A 15,695-nucleotide genomic window follows, 5' to 3' on the forward strand; every position below is an offset into this window, starting at 1 on the left:
GTAGCCTTACTTCACATGAAAGAATCCACACAGGAGAGAAACCGTTCCAGTGCAGGGAGTGTGGAAAGAGCTTCAGACAGCACAACCACCTTATTAATCATCAGAGAATCCACACTGGGGAGAAACCATTTAAATGCAAGGAGTGTGGAAAGAGCTTCATTCAGAATATACACCTTACTTTGCACCAAGTAACTCACAGGGGAGAAACCTTTTAATTGCCTGGAGCAGTGGTTTTCACCCAGTGTGGCGTGGCACCCTGGGGTGCCTTGACTGAAGGTCAGGGGTGCCACGGGCAACACTGGCCTCTGTCCCTCTTTCCTTCCCTCTGTCCTCTCATGCCCTCTCACGTCTACCTCCCAAAGGCTCGCATGGCTGTTTGTTACAGCAGCCGTGGCTACAAGCTCTGCTGGCGAATAGTGCCTCTGGGGCTGGCTAGGGGGTGCTAGGTGCCAGGAGCTGAGGTGGCCTTGGGGTAAGCAAGCAAGCGGGAGACAGAGCCCAGTCCACCAGCCCTTGCTGTTGGGAATGAACAGACAAGTCCAAGGCCCCTGGGGGGGGGGCAGTGTGATTTATCTTAACAGCCATGATGAAACAGACACATTTTCCTCCAGCACAATCTCACACCAGAGCAGCCTGCTGAAATGGGTTTAATTCTGCCCAGTTTGTTGGGTTTGGTTCCCCCCCCCGCAATAAATTGGGGAAAATCCTTTGCCAATACAGTCATACCTCGTGTTACGTTTGCTTCATGATACGTTTTTTTCAGGTTGCGTCCCGCAGCGACCCAGAAGTACCGGAAAGGGTTACTTCCGGGTTTTGCTGCTGGCGCATCCACAGACACGCAAAATGACGTCACGCGCATGTGCAGAAGCGGCAAATCGCAACCCGCACGTGTACAGACACGCCGCTGCAGGTTGCGTTCTGCTCATGTTGCGAACGGGCCTCCGGAACGGATCCTGTTCGCAACTGGAGGTACCACTGTATAAAAGATTCCATATTTTGCGCTCTCCTCTTTCACCCTCATTAAGAGGTTCTTTAATTCCTCCTCGCTTTATGCCATCAAAGTTGTGTCATCTGCATATCTGAGGCTGTTGATATGTCTTCTGGTAATCTTAATACCAGCTTCGGATTCATCCAGTCCAGCCTTTCGTATGATGTATTCTGCATATAAGTTGAATAAGCAGGGAGACAATATACAGCCTTGTCATACTCCTTTCCCAATTTTGAACCAATCAGTTGTTCCATATCCAGTTCTAACTGTAGCTTCTTGTCCCACATAGAGATTTCTCAGGAGACAGATGAGGTGATCAGGCACGCCCATACTTTGCTGTTGTCCACGTAGTCAAAGGCTTTTGCGTAGTCTTAGGCATAGATAGTCACAAAAACCAGAACTTGCCTGTTCCTGCTTTGTTAAGGAATAATAATAATTTATTATTTACCGAATTTTTTGCACCATAACACTCACTTTTTTCCTCCTAGAAAGTAAGGGGAAATGTCTGTGCGTGTTATGGAGCGAATGCCTGTGGGTGGCGGGGGGCGGGGGTCTGCTGCAGTCGTGAGCAGAGGATCCATGGTTCCCCTTCCTTCCCTCCTCCGTGGTTACAAAGCATGGATCCACATGGATCCTCAGGATTTTTGCATTGGGCTACTCCAAACTCACTGTCAGATCACATGTCTGTGGCCACAGCATGAACCACAAAAATCATATATCCACTATTTCGTTTAGAATATTTTTTTTTCTTGTTTTCCTCCTCTAAAAACTACGTGCGTGTTATGGTCTGGTGCGTGTTATAGAGCGAAAAATACGGGTATACCCCGCTCATCTAACTGGGTTTCCCCAGCCACTCTGGTCGGCTTCCAACAAAACACTAAAATACAATAACCTATTAAACATTAAAAGCTTCCCTAAACAGGGCTGCCTTCAGATGTCTTCTAAAAGTTTGGTAGTTATTTTTCTCTTTGACATCTGGTGGGAGGGCGTTCCACAGGGCGAGAGCCACTACCGAGAAGGCCCTCTGCCTGGTTCCCTGTAACTTGGCTTCTCGCAGAGAGAATGAAAGGTTATGAGTGACAGTTAGTGCCACCAACAGACTCGAAGCTAATGAGAAACAAATAAAAAATACAGTGGTACCTCGGGTTAAATACTTAATTCGTTCTGGAGGTCTGTTCTTAACATGAAACTGTTCTTAACCTGAAGCACCACTTTAGCTAATGGGGTCAGAGCACGATTTCTGTTCTCATCGTGAAGCAAAGTTCTTAACCCGAGGTACTATTTCTGGGTTAGCGGAGTCTGTAACCTGAAGCGTCTATAACCTGAAGCGTCTGTAACCCGAGGTACCACTGTGAGGTAAAGATGAGAAACAGAGATGTAGAAAGAAGATAATGGCAACACAGTTCATCACGTCTGATATTTAGGATGGAGGAAGTTCATGAAATTCTAGTTTGGCTTCAGATAGGCTCAAAAATATGCCATGCACATTTCCTAACATTTTGGAGAATACTTAGGCTTATTTCTGAGCCCATTCTTAGTAAATGCAAGGGCTCAGCCTGGTTCAGGGTCACATGATTGGTGCCAGGAGATATTCCACATTGCTGCCGTGGCGAACTGTGACAACATCTGCAGAGTGTTTATGAGGGAACAATGAACCTGGTCAGTATCTGTCATGTGAGTTGCAGGCTGTTCTAACTCAGGTTATATACTTGACCAGAAAGACAGGGAATGAGGATCCTCACAGCTCAGGATTCTTCCCCAGGATATCCAGGATTAAAGCCAAAGGAGGAGTGAAGAACAGGTAGGGGAATCTGTTCCTGATCTTCCTGAGAGCACATCTGTCTGAGAGACCCAACATCCAACCTTCCTCTTGGACCTAATGCATTTGCTAGACAGCAGCTAGGACCAGTCAACGTTTCCCTTTTTTTAAAAAGAGAAATTCCCTTATTCCGAATAGGATTCCTCGCAAGAAAAGGGAAAAGTTGACAGCTATGGTCCTAGCAGAGTGAAACTTTTGGGCAGGTTGTTCACAGCTCATTCAGTTGAACGAGCAGGTGGGTCCCCAAACACAGTAGGGATGGCATGCCACGTTTTTGAAGTAAATACACCCAGTGAAGTAATACCCAACTCTCAGGCTCCCTTTTAGGGATTCCTTCAAGTCCCAGCACATTTGCTTATTTCAGAATCCAACGGGTAGGACCCTAAGTCCTGACGGGTGGGGAGAGGGACCCTGCTTTTTACAGGATTCCTGTTGTCTAAATGTTTTTAAACGGTCTACTTTGCCAAGATTCACCACTTGGCTTCCTACCCAGAATCCCTTTGGTCTTTGTGGGTCTACTCCATTCTTCCTATTCCTCCTTTACCTTTTGTTCCTTACTTGCCACTTTACCTAACAGATGTACCGAGCTGCCCCCAACATTACGTGGCAGTTCAGAGACCAGGGGCGGCAGCAGCGTCTGCCTAGATGAACCCCATAGGTGCCCCCCCCAAAAAGAATTAATTGTGGACCTGAATTTTTAAAAGGAATACAAGCAATACATTCAGAACAAAATGCCAAGTTAATTGCAAATCAGGTGATAACGGCTGAATGCAAGATACAAAAAGGAACTAGACAAGGATGCCCGCCATCACCGCTGCTGTTTATTCTGGTCCTGTAAGTACTTGCAGGATCAGTGGGACTGCCTGAAAAAGAAAGAGCCTTTTTGGCAGTACATTCATTTTTACCGCTGCTGTTTTTCCTAGTAGGAAAAGGTTCACTCTGCTCCATATTTCTAAGTTCCTTTTTATCTCAGACCACACTGGATATACGTGACCTTGGAGCCAAAGAGGTAAGTAACTATACAACCTTTAATAGACATCTAAAAGCAGCTCTGTATACGGCTATAATAATGATAATGATAATAATAATAATAAATAATGGTTTTTAATGTTTTTATATATATCTTGCAAACTGCCCGGAGTGGCTGGGGAATCCCAGTCAGAATAGTAGGGTGTAGGCCCGTATAATCCTGCCCGGATCTTGCAACCCAGCTGATAGGCTTTTTCAGTGCCCGTCAATAAATACAACTGGACTAGTAAGCAGACACAACAGGGACTTCTCAGTGGTGCCTCCACAATTCCTGTACAGATAATGGCTGACCCTGCGTCTCACATATGTAAACAGCTTTGTCAATTTTTTAATTTTTCTTTCATTTCAGGCTCAAATTTTTAATGATAAAAGCATAAATGAATGAACTAAGCAGTAGACATCCTGTTAAACTTTGCTTTTCTGCAGATTTTTGTATAAAACATTTAAGAGGGGAATGATTGTTTTTAAACCACATCCATTAAAGAGTTGCAAGTACGTGTCTGAACATGCATGTCCAACACTCACGTGTATTTATACACACATTGGATATTTTGCTAGAGTTATGAAGTGCGTCGGTTTATGAATATGTGTTTGCCCGCAACCCCATGCCCACAAGAAGTAAAAGTCAAGAAGCAAAGGCTCTGTGGTCTAAAGCCTCTTGGAACTCAGCTATACAGCTGCAAATACAACGTTTTATGTGCATTATACAAATGTGACACTAGATGGCGATGGTGAGCTAATGGCAAATTCCATATTTTTAGAAAACTTTTTTTTAAAAAAGCATTTTCACGGTGCCTTTTATATATGTGTAGATTCAGCCTTGGGTTTGCTGATCGCAAGGTTGGCAGTTTGAATCTGCATTTGTACCAGCTCCCGCCAATCTAGCAGTTTGAAAGCATACCAGTGCAAGCAGATAAATAGGTATTGCTATGGCGGGAAGGTAAATGGCATTTCCGTGTGCTCTGGCACTCGTCACAGTGTCCTTCTGTGCCAGAAGCAGTTTAGTCCTGGCTGCCACATGACCAGGAAAGCTGTCTGCAGACTATTGCCGGCTCCCTCGGGTCTGAAAAGCGAGATAAGTGCCGCACCCTATAGTCTAATTTGGCTGGATTTACTCATCCAGGGGTCCTTTACCTTTACCTTTCTCCACAAGAAGTTATTACGCAAAAGCAATAAAGAAAGCTTGGTCTGTTATACGAAACGAAAATGACAGAATACAGTGGTACAGTGGTGCCCCGCAAGACGAATGCCTTGCAAGACGAAAAACCCACTAGACGAAAGGGTTTTCCGTTTTGGAGGTGCTTCGCAAAACGAATTTCCTATGGACTTGCTTCGCAAGACGAAAATGTCTTGCGAGTTTTTCCGACTTTTTTTTCCTCCCCCCCTTTTTCTAAGCCGCTTATCCGCTAAGCCGCTAAGCCGCTAATAGCGCTAAGCCGCTAAGCCGTCAATGGGCTTGCTTCGCAAGACGAAAAAACCGCTAGACGAAGAGAATCGCGGAACGGATTCTTTTCGTCTTGCGAGGCACCACTGTACCTCGGTTTAAGAACAGTCCTGTTTACGAACGATTCGGGTTACGAACTCGGCAAAACCGGAAATAGTGTCCCCGTTTGCGAACTTTTACCTCAGTCTAAGAACGGAATCTGAACGACGGAAAGGCCAGAGACCTCATTAGGGAAAGTGCACCTCGGTTTAAGAACGGTTCCGGTTTAAGAACGGATTAAGTTCATAAACCGAGGTACTACTGTACAGCAGTGCTGCTCTACACATCAAATTTACGGTTTAAGCTAGCAGAAAATGCAGCAGTGGCCTTTGGCCTTTCAAATTTCAGCAGTACCCTGCAGGGTGGATCAGAGGGGCGTAGCCTTGGGCACATGATTCTGAGGGGGCGCGAACCAGTTACCCCACGCAGGGATTCCCTTCCTGCCCTTTGGGGGTATCTCTGGGCCCCAGAGCCTAGCCTGGCTTTCTGCTTGACGCATGGCCCCCTCACTGAATGGCAGCCCAGCCAGTGAGGGGAGGGGTGTGCCTGCCAAGGGTTGGGTTGGCCAGGTGGGGTGCTCCCCAGCACAGGTGGGTGGGCAGGTGCCGCAACACGGCTCCGTGAACCCTCTGTGCTCTGCATGTGGCCGGCAGTGAGAGCTGTGATGTCGCAGTAAGTTTTGTTCATCCTCAGTGTCCTACCGCTCTCCCACATGGTGTGTGAGTATGCCTGGGCACCCCGGGCGCTAGCAAAGGACGCAACGCCACTGGCGCCGTGTACAACACTAAAATTCAGCACCACCACCACCAACACGACTCCACTTCCGCTCTAAGTCATTGCTGCAATGCCCTCTCAGCTAGGCGAAGCAGTCATGCTCCCCTAAGTCCGCCTCCAGCCCATCCGACAACACACACAGAGCCAACTCCTACTGGCTGAGGTCCCTTTGGCCATGGGCGTAGCAGGAAGGGGGGGCAGTTTGCAGCTGTACCCCCTAAATCAGGCATCCCCAAACTCAGCCCTCCAGCTGTTTTGGAACTACAATTCCCATCATCCCTGACCACTGGTCCTGTTAGCTAGGGATGATGGGAGTTGTAGTTCCAAAACAGCTGGAGGGCCGAGTTTGCGGATGCCTGCCCAAAATCAAATAAATAAAAATACAGTGGTGCCTCGCAAGACGAAAAGAATCCGTTCCGCGAGTCTCTTCGTCTAGCGGTTTTTTCGTCTTGCGAAGCAAGCCCATTGACGGCTTAGCGGATTAGCACTATTAGCGGCTTATCGACTTAGCGGATAAGCAGATAAGCGGCTTAGAAAAGGGGGGGAAGGGGAAAAAAACCCGCAGGAACTCGCAAGACATTTTCGTCTTGCGAAGCAAGCCCATAGGGAAATCCGTTTTGCGAAGCGCCTCCAAAACGGAAAACCCTTTTGTCTAGCAGGTTTTCCATCTTGCGAGGCATTCGTCTTGCGGGGCACCACTGTACTTAACTGGATGTAGTCAACTGGGGGGGGGGGCAGGATCCACAAATATCAGTGTATGCAAAGTGCGCAATTATCTGAGGTTCTGCCCCCCCCCCCCCGCTCCCAGTAGTAGCCAGCCCCTACGCAATGTCTTATCTACAGGATATTTTTATCAGTGATTTCTGAAGACAAACAGTGACTCCTTAAAAAAAACAACCTTTGGCTGCCCCCCCCCCGCAAAATCCTGGTTATGCCCATGCTAACTAACTAGCTGCGTTGCAGATAAGTTTGTTCTGCTACCCCACAACATAAAACGCCCCCCCCCCAATAAATCCTGGCTGGGTGCGAGGCTGCTCTGCCACCCAGCTCGTCGGACTAAGTCCGCGGGTCCCTGCGGAGGAAAATGAGCTCAGCCGGAGACAGGAGCAAGCTGCAGAAGATCCAAGTTTATTGCGCAACAGGTTCAAGGCAAGATTGAACAGCGAGAAAGGGGTGACATGAACTTTTGAAACTTCCCTCCATGTCCCAGAATACAGTGCAAAATACGTCCCAGTTACATCATGAATACATTAAGAATGTCCAGGACATTCTATACAAGATCTCAAAGTAGCTGTTTTACTACAAAGGAATTTCAGAAATAGACTGGAAAGAGAAGCTGCTGAATTACAACTTATCACCAAACTTAAAACCATGGAGAAACCTGGTCTGAACAAAGACCTTGGATTCTTATCTCATTATACATGACAAAGCCATTTTTCACCTTCTCACCCCTTGCTTTTTCCTGTTAGACCTATTGCAGTCGTTAAGAGTCGTCAACAGGCTCATCACAGCTATCTGCCAATCACCCATTCCCACCACCCTTCTGAGTAACACCCCTCCCCACCTTCTCACTATATAGAAGGGTCTGGAAACTTCTGTTTCAGTGTATCTGAAGAAGTGTGCATGCACACGAAAGCTCATACCAAGAACTGACTTAGTTGGTCTTTAAGGTGCTACTGGAAGGAATTTGTTTTGTTTTGACTATGGCAGACCAACACGGCTACCTATCTGTAACATTAAGAAGAGGTTGGGTTACACAGATTACATCATGAATACATTAAGAAGAGGTTGGGTTACACAGGATTAACATATGGAGGAGGGAGGGGAGAAGATGCAGAGCTGGAGATATGCGCAGATAAGCACATCCTGAGATGAGATGAGAAGACAATGGTCCATGTACTGGCATTGTCCGGGAGGAAAGATTTGGCAGAGTGATTTGACAGGATTAGGGTCTTGACACCTTGCTTGAGGGATTATGGAGGACAGGGGAGGTGTCATGGGGTCCTAGAGAACTTGAGCAAATTGGCACATTGATTTTCTATGAATTTTATAGATTTTAGTCCCTTTTGACATTGACAATTGGAAATAAATGGATATATTGTAGCGAAGAAGGTGAAGAAGACATGCCCCCCCTTCCGTATCAATATATACACATATACACACACAAACACACACATATATATAATATATTATAAAATTCTCAATTGCAGGAGACCCACACGAGGCAGCCAGACAGGGCAGAGAACCGGCTTCCTCGCCCTTCCTCTCCGGTGACGCGGAGGCACCGGCGGCCGCCAGGTGGCGCTGCGGAACATCGACCTTGAGGCCGCGTCTAGGCGCCTACTTCCCCTCCCTCTCTATGGTCGCCACTTCCTGTTTGGCGGACGGAAGCGGCGGCGAAGGGAGCGGAAGGGCCGCTCCCTGCTCCGAGGTGGGCGGCAGGGAGGTCCCAGGAGGCCGGCGGGGCTCCCCCACCCCCTTTGCCCCTCGTCCCGAGGGGGAGGGCCCCCCCTTGCCTAATTGGGGCGGGGGTGTCTTTGCCTCCCTGCTCAGCAGAGAGAGATTCCCAAAACTTCTCTTCCTCAATATAAATATAAATGATATTTTCCCTCAAACGGCCCTGGAGGCTTGAGCTGAGATTCCTGGGTTGGGGGGGGGGGAAGGGTGAGTTGGGGGGGGTTGGACTAGATGTCCTTCAGGGGTCCCACCCAACTCTCTGATTCTACTATTCTGTCTTGAAGGGAGGCAGAAGAGGGAGAAGGAGGTGCTCGGGAGCCAAGGCAGCAATCTGATGATGCAGCCTTCTAATGCGGCGACCTTAAAAATTAAATTAAATTAAATTAAAAGGATTTAAAACAAAATAAAAAAAATTCCTTCCAGTAGCACCTTAAAGATCAACTAAGTCAGATACACTGAAACAGAAGTCACCAGACCCTTCTAACTTCTGTGACTTCTGTTTCAGTGTATCTGAAGAAGTGTGCATGCACACGAAAGCTCATACCTAGAACTAACTTAGTTGGTCTTTAAGGTGCTACTGGAAGGAATTTTTTTATTTTGTTTTGACTATGGCAGACCAACACGGCTACCTATCTGTAATTAAAAGGATTTAATATGGCATAAATTAAAAATTATAATTCAGAAACAGTGGGAATGCTTAAACGAATATTTATACAAGCAGGGCTCAAATGCGAAAGTTTGCGAAGAATATAGAGAACATAAAGATTTTGCCGACTATGAAAGAACCTAAGGAAGGGAAATGATTGAAGAGCAGATGTAAAGGCGAGCAAGATAACTAAGAGACGTGCGGTGAATGCGGCGGAAGTCTTTTATAATATTTTAACGAAGATTTATATATTGTAATGTTTGAAGCATGAGTTGGGTACTATTGTGGGTTATGAAAAGTATTTTCTTTTTTAGTTTGCATTTTGGAAAACATGTATTTAAATGTGTTTACAGTGTTAGGTGTTGTTTTATTGTTTTGTTTTCTTGTAAAATTCAATAAAAAATAATATTTAAAAAAAATAATAAAGGTGAATTTGGGTTGACAGGCTGGTGCTCACCCATTTACAGAGCTTTGCTGGCCCCTGGCCTTTCCTCAGAGACTCCCAGGGGCCGGATGCCTACCCTGGTGGGAAGCCTGCAAAGAGGACCTGAGTGCTACAGCACTTTCCCCAATTTTTTTTTTAAAATAGTTTTTAATTAAAGATTTTATTGGCTTGCATTTGTTGTTTGATTCCCAGGAGAAGGTCCTGTCTTGAACCTTCTGAGCTGGCTAGTAGCCGTATTTGTGACCAAATCCGTATTTGATAGACATCATCGCCCTCATTTCCGACACCTGCCTCCTTTGTGGCCATTCAGCGGAAAGCAGGGTCTATTTAAGCATCTTCTGTTGCTCGGGTTACCCTTTTTCTGTCCAGACATTTTAGCTCCTTGGCTCTGCTTCAGTCCCCTCCTCCTCAGCCTCTTCTGCCTTGGACGGCTGGATTTTTCTTCCTCTGGCCAGTTCAAGGATGGAATGGTGTCTGGTAGATTATGGGATTCCCCCTAGGAATGTTCCTTTAGTGGCTCTTCTTGTTTGGCCAAGGGGTCTAGCACGTTCTAGTGGGGCTGAGTTGCTTTCCTGTGGGCTTTGTCGTGAAGGACTGTGACTCATTTGGGTGTCTGCTTTTGTGGCAGTTTCTCACTATGGGCAAAGGACCCTGCTTTTGACTTCCAGTTTCTTCTCTTTCCCCAGGATTTTGGAATCAACAGAAAAGCTAGAGGGAGATTGCAAATGCATCTTTGGGAAGTCCTGAAGCATCGTTTATTTACAATATGTACAAAGAGAATTTTATGCCATCCAGGATATGACATTTGGTGGTTGTGCATGAGGACTTATTTGATGCACTATATGTGATGAAAAGGACCCAGCTACAAAGCCTGAAATCATTCAGAGGTTGGAGGAGAGACACTCTGGTAAGCAGAAAGAAGTGTGGATGAAATTGTTGGGGGACAGAGATCTAGGGCATAAACGTTAATACAATAATAATATTTTTTTATTTATACCCCGCCCTTCCTAGTTCAGAAAACCAGGCTCCTATTTGGGCCAGCAAGGAGACCAGGGGAGAATTAGCTGTGAGATCCCAGAGCGGGTAATCTTCATAAAAAGGGGAGGGGGAGGGAAGGAAGGGGAATAAAAGATTAGGCTAAGTTCAAATTGAAAGCTGGGTGGAATAGCTCTGTCTTACAGGCCCTGCGGAAGGAAGTTAAATTCTGCAGGGCCCTGGTCTCATGGGACAGAGCATTCCACCAGGTCGGAGCCATCACTGAGAAGGCCCCGGCAGGTCAGCCATACTGAAGCAAACTCGGCATAAAGGAAAACAGTGTGAGAAAGACAATTGCAATGGGTTTATTCAGAGCAGTTAAGGCTCCCCAAATGTATTCTATAATATTTTAATCCATGAAACCCACATTCGTATAAAGGTTTTATTTCTTCTTATCCCTTTTCTGTCCTCTGCAGGCATTAGAATCACCCAACGTGAGATCTTTCTCTCTGCTTTAAAGTGTGTTGTGGCACCATTGTGAGAGGCCCAAGGTTGGCTTGGTTTATGCCTCCTCCTTCACACCCCTAAGGCAGCGCGATGGCCTCAGAGGCATCTTGGTTATCTCTTTTTTGGGCCGGAATGGAAAGAGCTGCTGGGCAGCCACCTCAGGTAAGGGAAGGAGAATTGGGGAGGGCTGTTGTGTCAGGCACACCCTTGCTCTGAGATGTTCTGGCATTCCCTTGTACCACCTCCCCCCACCCCTGTAACAGAGTTGGGTTTTGGTGGGAATTTCTATCATCTTTCTTCCATTCCTGCTGCCACCACATATCCTATCTGAATACATTACATACACTTCAGGTTACAGACTCCGCTAACCCTATTTCTGGGTTAGCTTCAGGTTAAGAACTTTGTTTCAGGATAAGAACAGAAATTGTGCTCTGGCGGTGCGGCGGCAGCAGGAGGCCCCATTAGCTAAAGTGGTCTTCAGGTTAAGAACAGTTTCAGGTTAAGAACGGACCTCCAGAATGAATTAAGTACTTAACCCGAGGTACCACTGTACTCCATTCCCAGCATAATGAAATATTATGCATGTGGTGGAATACAATTAATTTACTGAATACAAATGAATAACATTGGCTGCATGATTACTTGGTATACACGAGTGCTTTCTTTCAGACTGTGTTGTTGTTTTTTGAAGTTTTTATTTATACTTTTCCAGTTTATATATTTCATTAGTTTCACAATCAATTTAACATTTCAAAGTTTGACTTCCTTCTCCCTCTTTCTGCGGTTCCTTAAATTATTTTTTAAAATATCTTCTGCATATCCAAATTCATTTAATTTGCTCATTTACTTTTCTACTTTAAATATATACTCTTATGAATCTGCAGGTTATTGCAATAATCCCACCAATGTGTTTTATCTGTTTGCAATTTATCTGTAAATATTCAGTAAGCCATTCCCATTCTTTTATAAAAAGTTTGTTATCTTGATTTCTTATTCTTCTGGTAAGTTTCGTCATTTCTGCATATTCCATAAGTTTTTTTGTATCCATCCTTCCTTTGCTGAGACTTCTGCTTCTTTCCACTTTGGGGCAAGTAGCCACCACAGCTTTGTTTCAGACTTTTGTTATCTTCATGCAGATGCAACAGTTGACTACTAAAATGCTGAAGCTATACTGATAAATTAGCTCTGCTTTACATGCACCAGCAAGTCTCTCAACACCACTTTCAACAACTCAAACTCCACTCTCAACAACTCTCTGCTTGACTCTGAACTGAACTGCAAACAGTCTCACCATCAGCGCTCAAACTCCCTTTCAAACTCATATCCAATTGCCAGTCACTACCAATATTCCAGGGACGCGGGTGGCGCTGTGGGTAAAAGCCTCAGCGCCTAGGGCTTGCCGATCGAAAGGTCAGCGGTTCGAATCCCCGCGGCAGGGTGCGCTCCCGCTGCTCGGTCCCAGCGCCTGCCAACCTAGCAGTTCGAAAACACCTCCGGGTGCAAGTAGATAAATAGGGACCGCTTACTGGCGGGAAGGTAAACGGCGTTTCCGTGTGCTGCGCTGGCTCGCCAGATGCAGCTTTGTCACGCTGGCCACGTGACCTGGAAGTGTCTCCGGACAGCGCTGGCCCCCGGCCTCTTGAGTGAAATGGGCGCACCAACCCCAGAGTCTGTCAAGACTGGCCCGCACGGGCAGGGGTACCTTTACCTTTACCTTTACCAATATTCCAAACTCACTCACTCCCCCTACCTGTTTAGCAAAGTTTTTAATGTCTGATGTTTCATTGTGTTTTCAATATTCTGTTGGGACTGGCTTGGAAGGCTTGGGCGGGGTATAAGTAATAAATTATTATTATTATTATTATTATTATTATTATTATTATTATTATTATTATTACACCTCCCTAACCTTTTGTTTGATTCCTCTAATGTATTGGAAGCCTCCCAGAGTGCCTGCTGAAATGCAGCCCAATGGATGTGGCATAAACAAATAATAATAATTATTAATGTACTTCCTCTGCTTTTACCTTAATGAATATTAATGCCTGTGCATAAAATATTATGTACAAAAACCCAGAACCTCACAAGGGACTCTGAATTAATACGGCTTTTTCTCACTGCAAAATCTCAAAGTCACCTAGTTGTCAGTAAATGGAACCACACATAGAGCAACATTAACTGTTTCCTCTTTTCAAACTGGGATAATTGTGCAGTTTTGGTCATTTGTGTTTCATTTTTATTCCAGACATTCTTGGCGTTTGAGGAGGTGGCTGTGCATTTCACGGAGGAGGAATGGGCTCTGCTGGATCCAGGCCAAAGAGCTTTGCACAGGGATGTCATGGTGGAGAATTATGAGATGGTGGCCTCTCTAGGTAAGGGCACTTCCTTCATGGATAGATGTTGAAGGTATGAATTCATTGTGCTCCTCCAGACATTCACCTTGGTTTATCCTCATAACCCATGTTCATTTTTGTCCCCACAAAAGTTTCCCACCTCTAATGCTTTGGCTGCAATTGATTTCCTCCTAAAATCTTGTACTATTCCGTACAGTTGTTCTGGTGTTATATTTGTTTCTGAAGCCCTGCAAGTATTTCTGTACTGCCATATTGCATAGCAGGGGTTGCCATCCTTTTGGGTCAGTGGGTACATTTGTGAGAGAATGCTGTGGGAAACTATACAGTAAGCGTAGGCTCACTATACAGTGAATTCTTAATACAGCCGTACCTTGGAAGTCGAATGGAATCTGTTCCGGAAGTCCATTCGATTTCCAAAACGTTCGGAAACCAAAGCGTGGCTTCTGATTGGCTGCAGGAAGCTCCCGTTGGACGTTTGGCTTCCAAAAATAGTTTGCAAACCGGAACACTCACTTCTGGGTTTGCGACGTTCCGGAGCCAAAATGTTCGAGAACTAAGCTGTTCGAAAACCAAGGTACAGGGGACTCCCCATTTATGCAGGGGTTATGTTCCAAGGAACCACACGTGTAAGTGAAATTGCGTCAGTTGTGAGCACCATAGGGAGTCCTAGTGGCTTGCATGGAGACCCACCCCAGAGCCCGAAGAGGACGTCCCCACCTGTCAGCTGAGCTGCTCAACAAAGCCCCACTGCCCTCTGGCATGTGGGGAAGAATCAACATCAACTGTACTGTCTCTAATGTTGTGTCATGCCAGCCCCCCTCCACGTCAGATAGCTATCCCTGTTATTTTAATAGAGCAATTAATACTGTACTATACTGTAATGTAATATAATATAATATAATATAATATTTATATTCTATTTCTAAAAACTGCTTAGAGATTTCATGGTTTGCTGAAGTCAATTATCTCCAGTTACATTGGCCTTGAATTTGCAGGGCCAGAGTCAGTGCCATCCAGCAGAAAAAAACACTTTGAGGGTTCACTGTAGCTGCCACTTGGGCTCGCCGGCAACTCTGACAATTAGGGCATTTCTCTTCCTTAATTTATAGCTTGTATCTTATAAAGTTTGACACGAGCTTTCGTTTGGGAGTGCCTGGCAAGGTGCTCAGCCCAGCCCAGCTTCTTGCAGCCTCACAATATGGGGCAGTCAGAGCAGTAAAATAACAAGATAAAGGTAAAGGGACCCCTGACCATTAGGTCCGGTCGTGATCGACTATGGGGTTGTGGCGCTCATCTTGCTTTATTGGCCGAGGGAGCCGGGATACAGCTTCCAGGTCATCTGGCCAGCATGACTAAGCCGCTTCTGGCGAACCAGAGCAGCGCATGGAAACGTCGTTTACCTTCCCGCTGAAGCGATACCTATTTATCTACTTGCACTTTGATGTGCTTTCGAACTGCTAGGTTGGCAGGAGCAAGGACTGAGCAACGGGAGTTCACCCTGTCGCGGGATTCGAACCGCCGACCTTCTCATCGGCAAGTCCTAGGCTCTGTGGTTTAACCCACAGCGCCACCTGCGTCCCGAAATAACAAGATAAAACAATGTTAAAACAACAGGACGCAGCACTAGAGGAAGCACTAAAAGAACTTAATAAGTAAAATGGAGGAGCGGGATAAAAACAAGTACTGAGGGTTGGTTATAAAGCAAAAACTTGCCTTCAAATGAGCCTTAGAGCTGAAGATCCTCCTTCCCGGCCCAGGCAGCCTTTCCTATCTCGTCTCCTCGGACAGGGGAATGGTTTCATCGGGTTCTCTCACATAAACAGAGGAGGGACGTTTTCACAATCACAGGTAGCAGCCTATTTTATTTCCTTTTCTGTGTATACTGTAAGGTTTTACCATTGCTATGGCCATTGGCTAATGTGAATAAAGTTTTATCTATCTATCTGCTTAGAGATTTCATTTACAATCACATAGTACAGTTTTAACTCGGAAGTCGAACACTCTGTTCAACTTCTGAAATGTTCAACTTCCAAAGCACGGCTTCTGATTGACTGAAGGAAGCTCCTGCAGCCAATTGGAAGCTGCAGAAGCCCCGTCAGATATTCAGCTTCCAAAAGAACTGGAACACTCACTTCCGGTTTTTGATCGTTCGCGAGCCAGAACGTCCGACTCCCAAGGCATTCGGGAGCCGAGGTACGACTGTAGACTAATTTTGTTT

The 15,695-nt window shown here is 45.8% G+C and overlaps 1 protein-coding gene across 1 annotated transcript in view; it reads left to right on the plus strand.

The window, feature by feature from the left end:
* The window catches only part of LOC309336731 (uncharacterized protein), a 53,963-nt gene that overhangs the window by 32,795 nt on the left and 5,473 nt on the right, over positions 1-15,695 (plus strand). The gene's annotated exons all lie outside the window — the stretch shown is intronic.

Source organism: Podarcis erhardii (assembly GCF_964252035.2).
Source record: "Podarcis erhardii genome assembly, chromosome: 2".
NCBI lineage: Eukaryota > Metazoa > Chordata > Lepidosauria > Squamata > Lacertidae > Podarcis > Podarcis erhardii.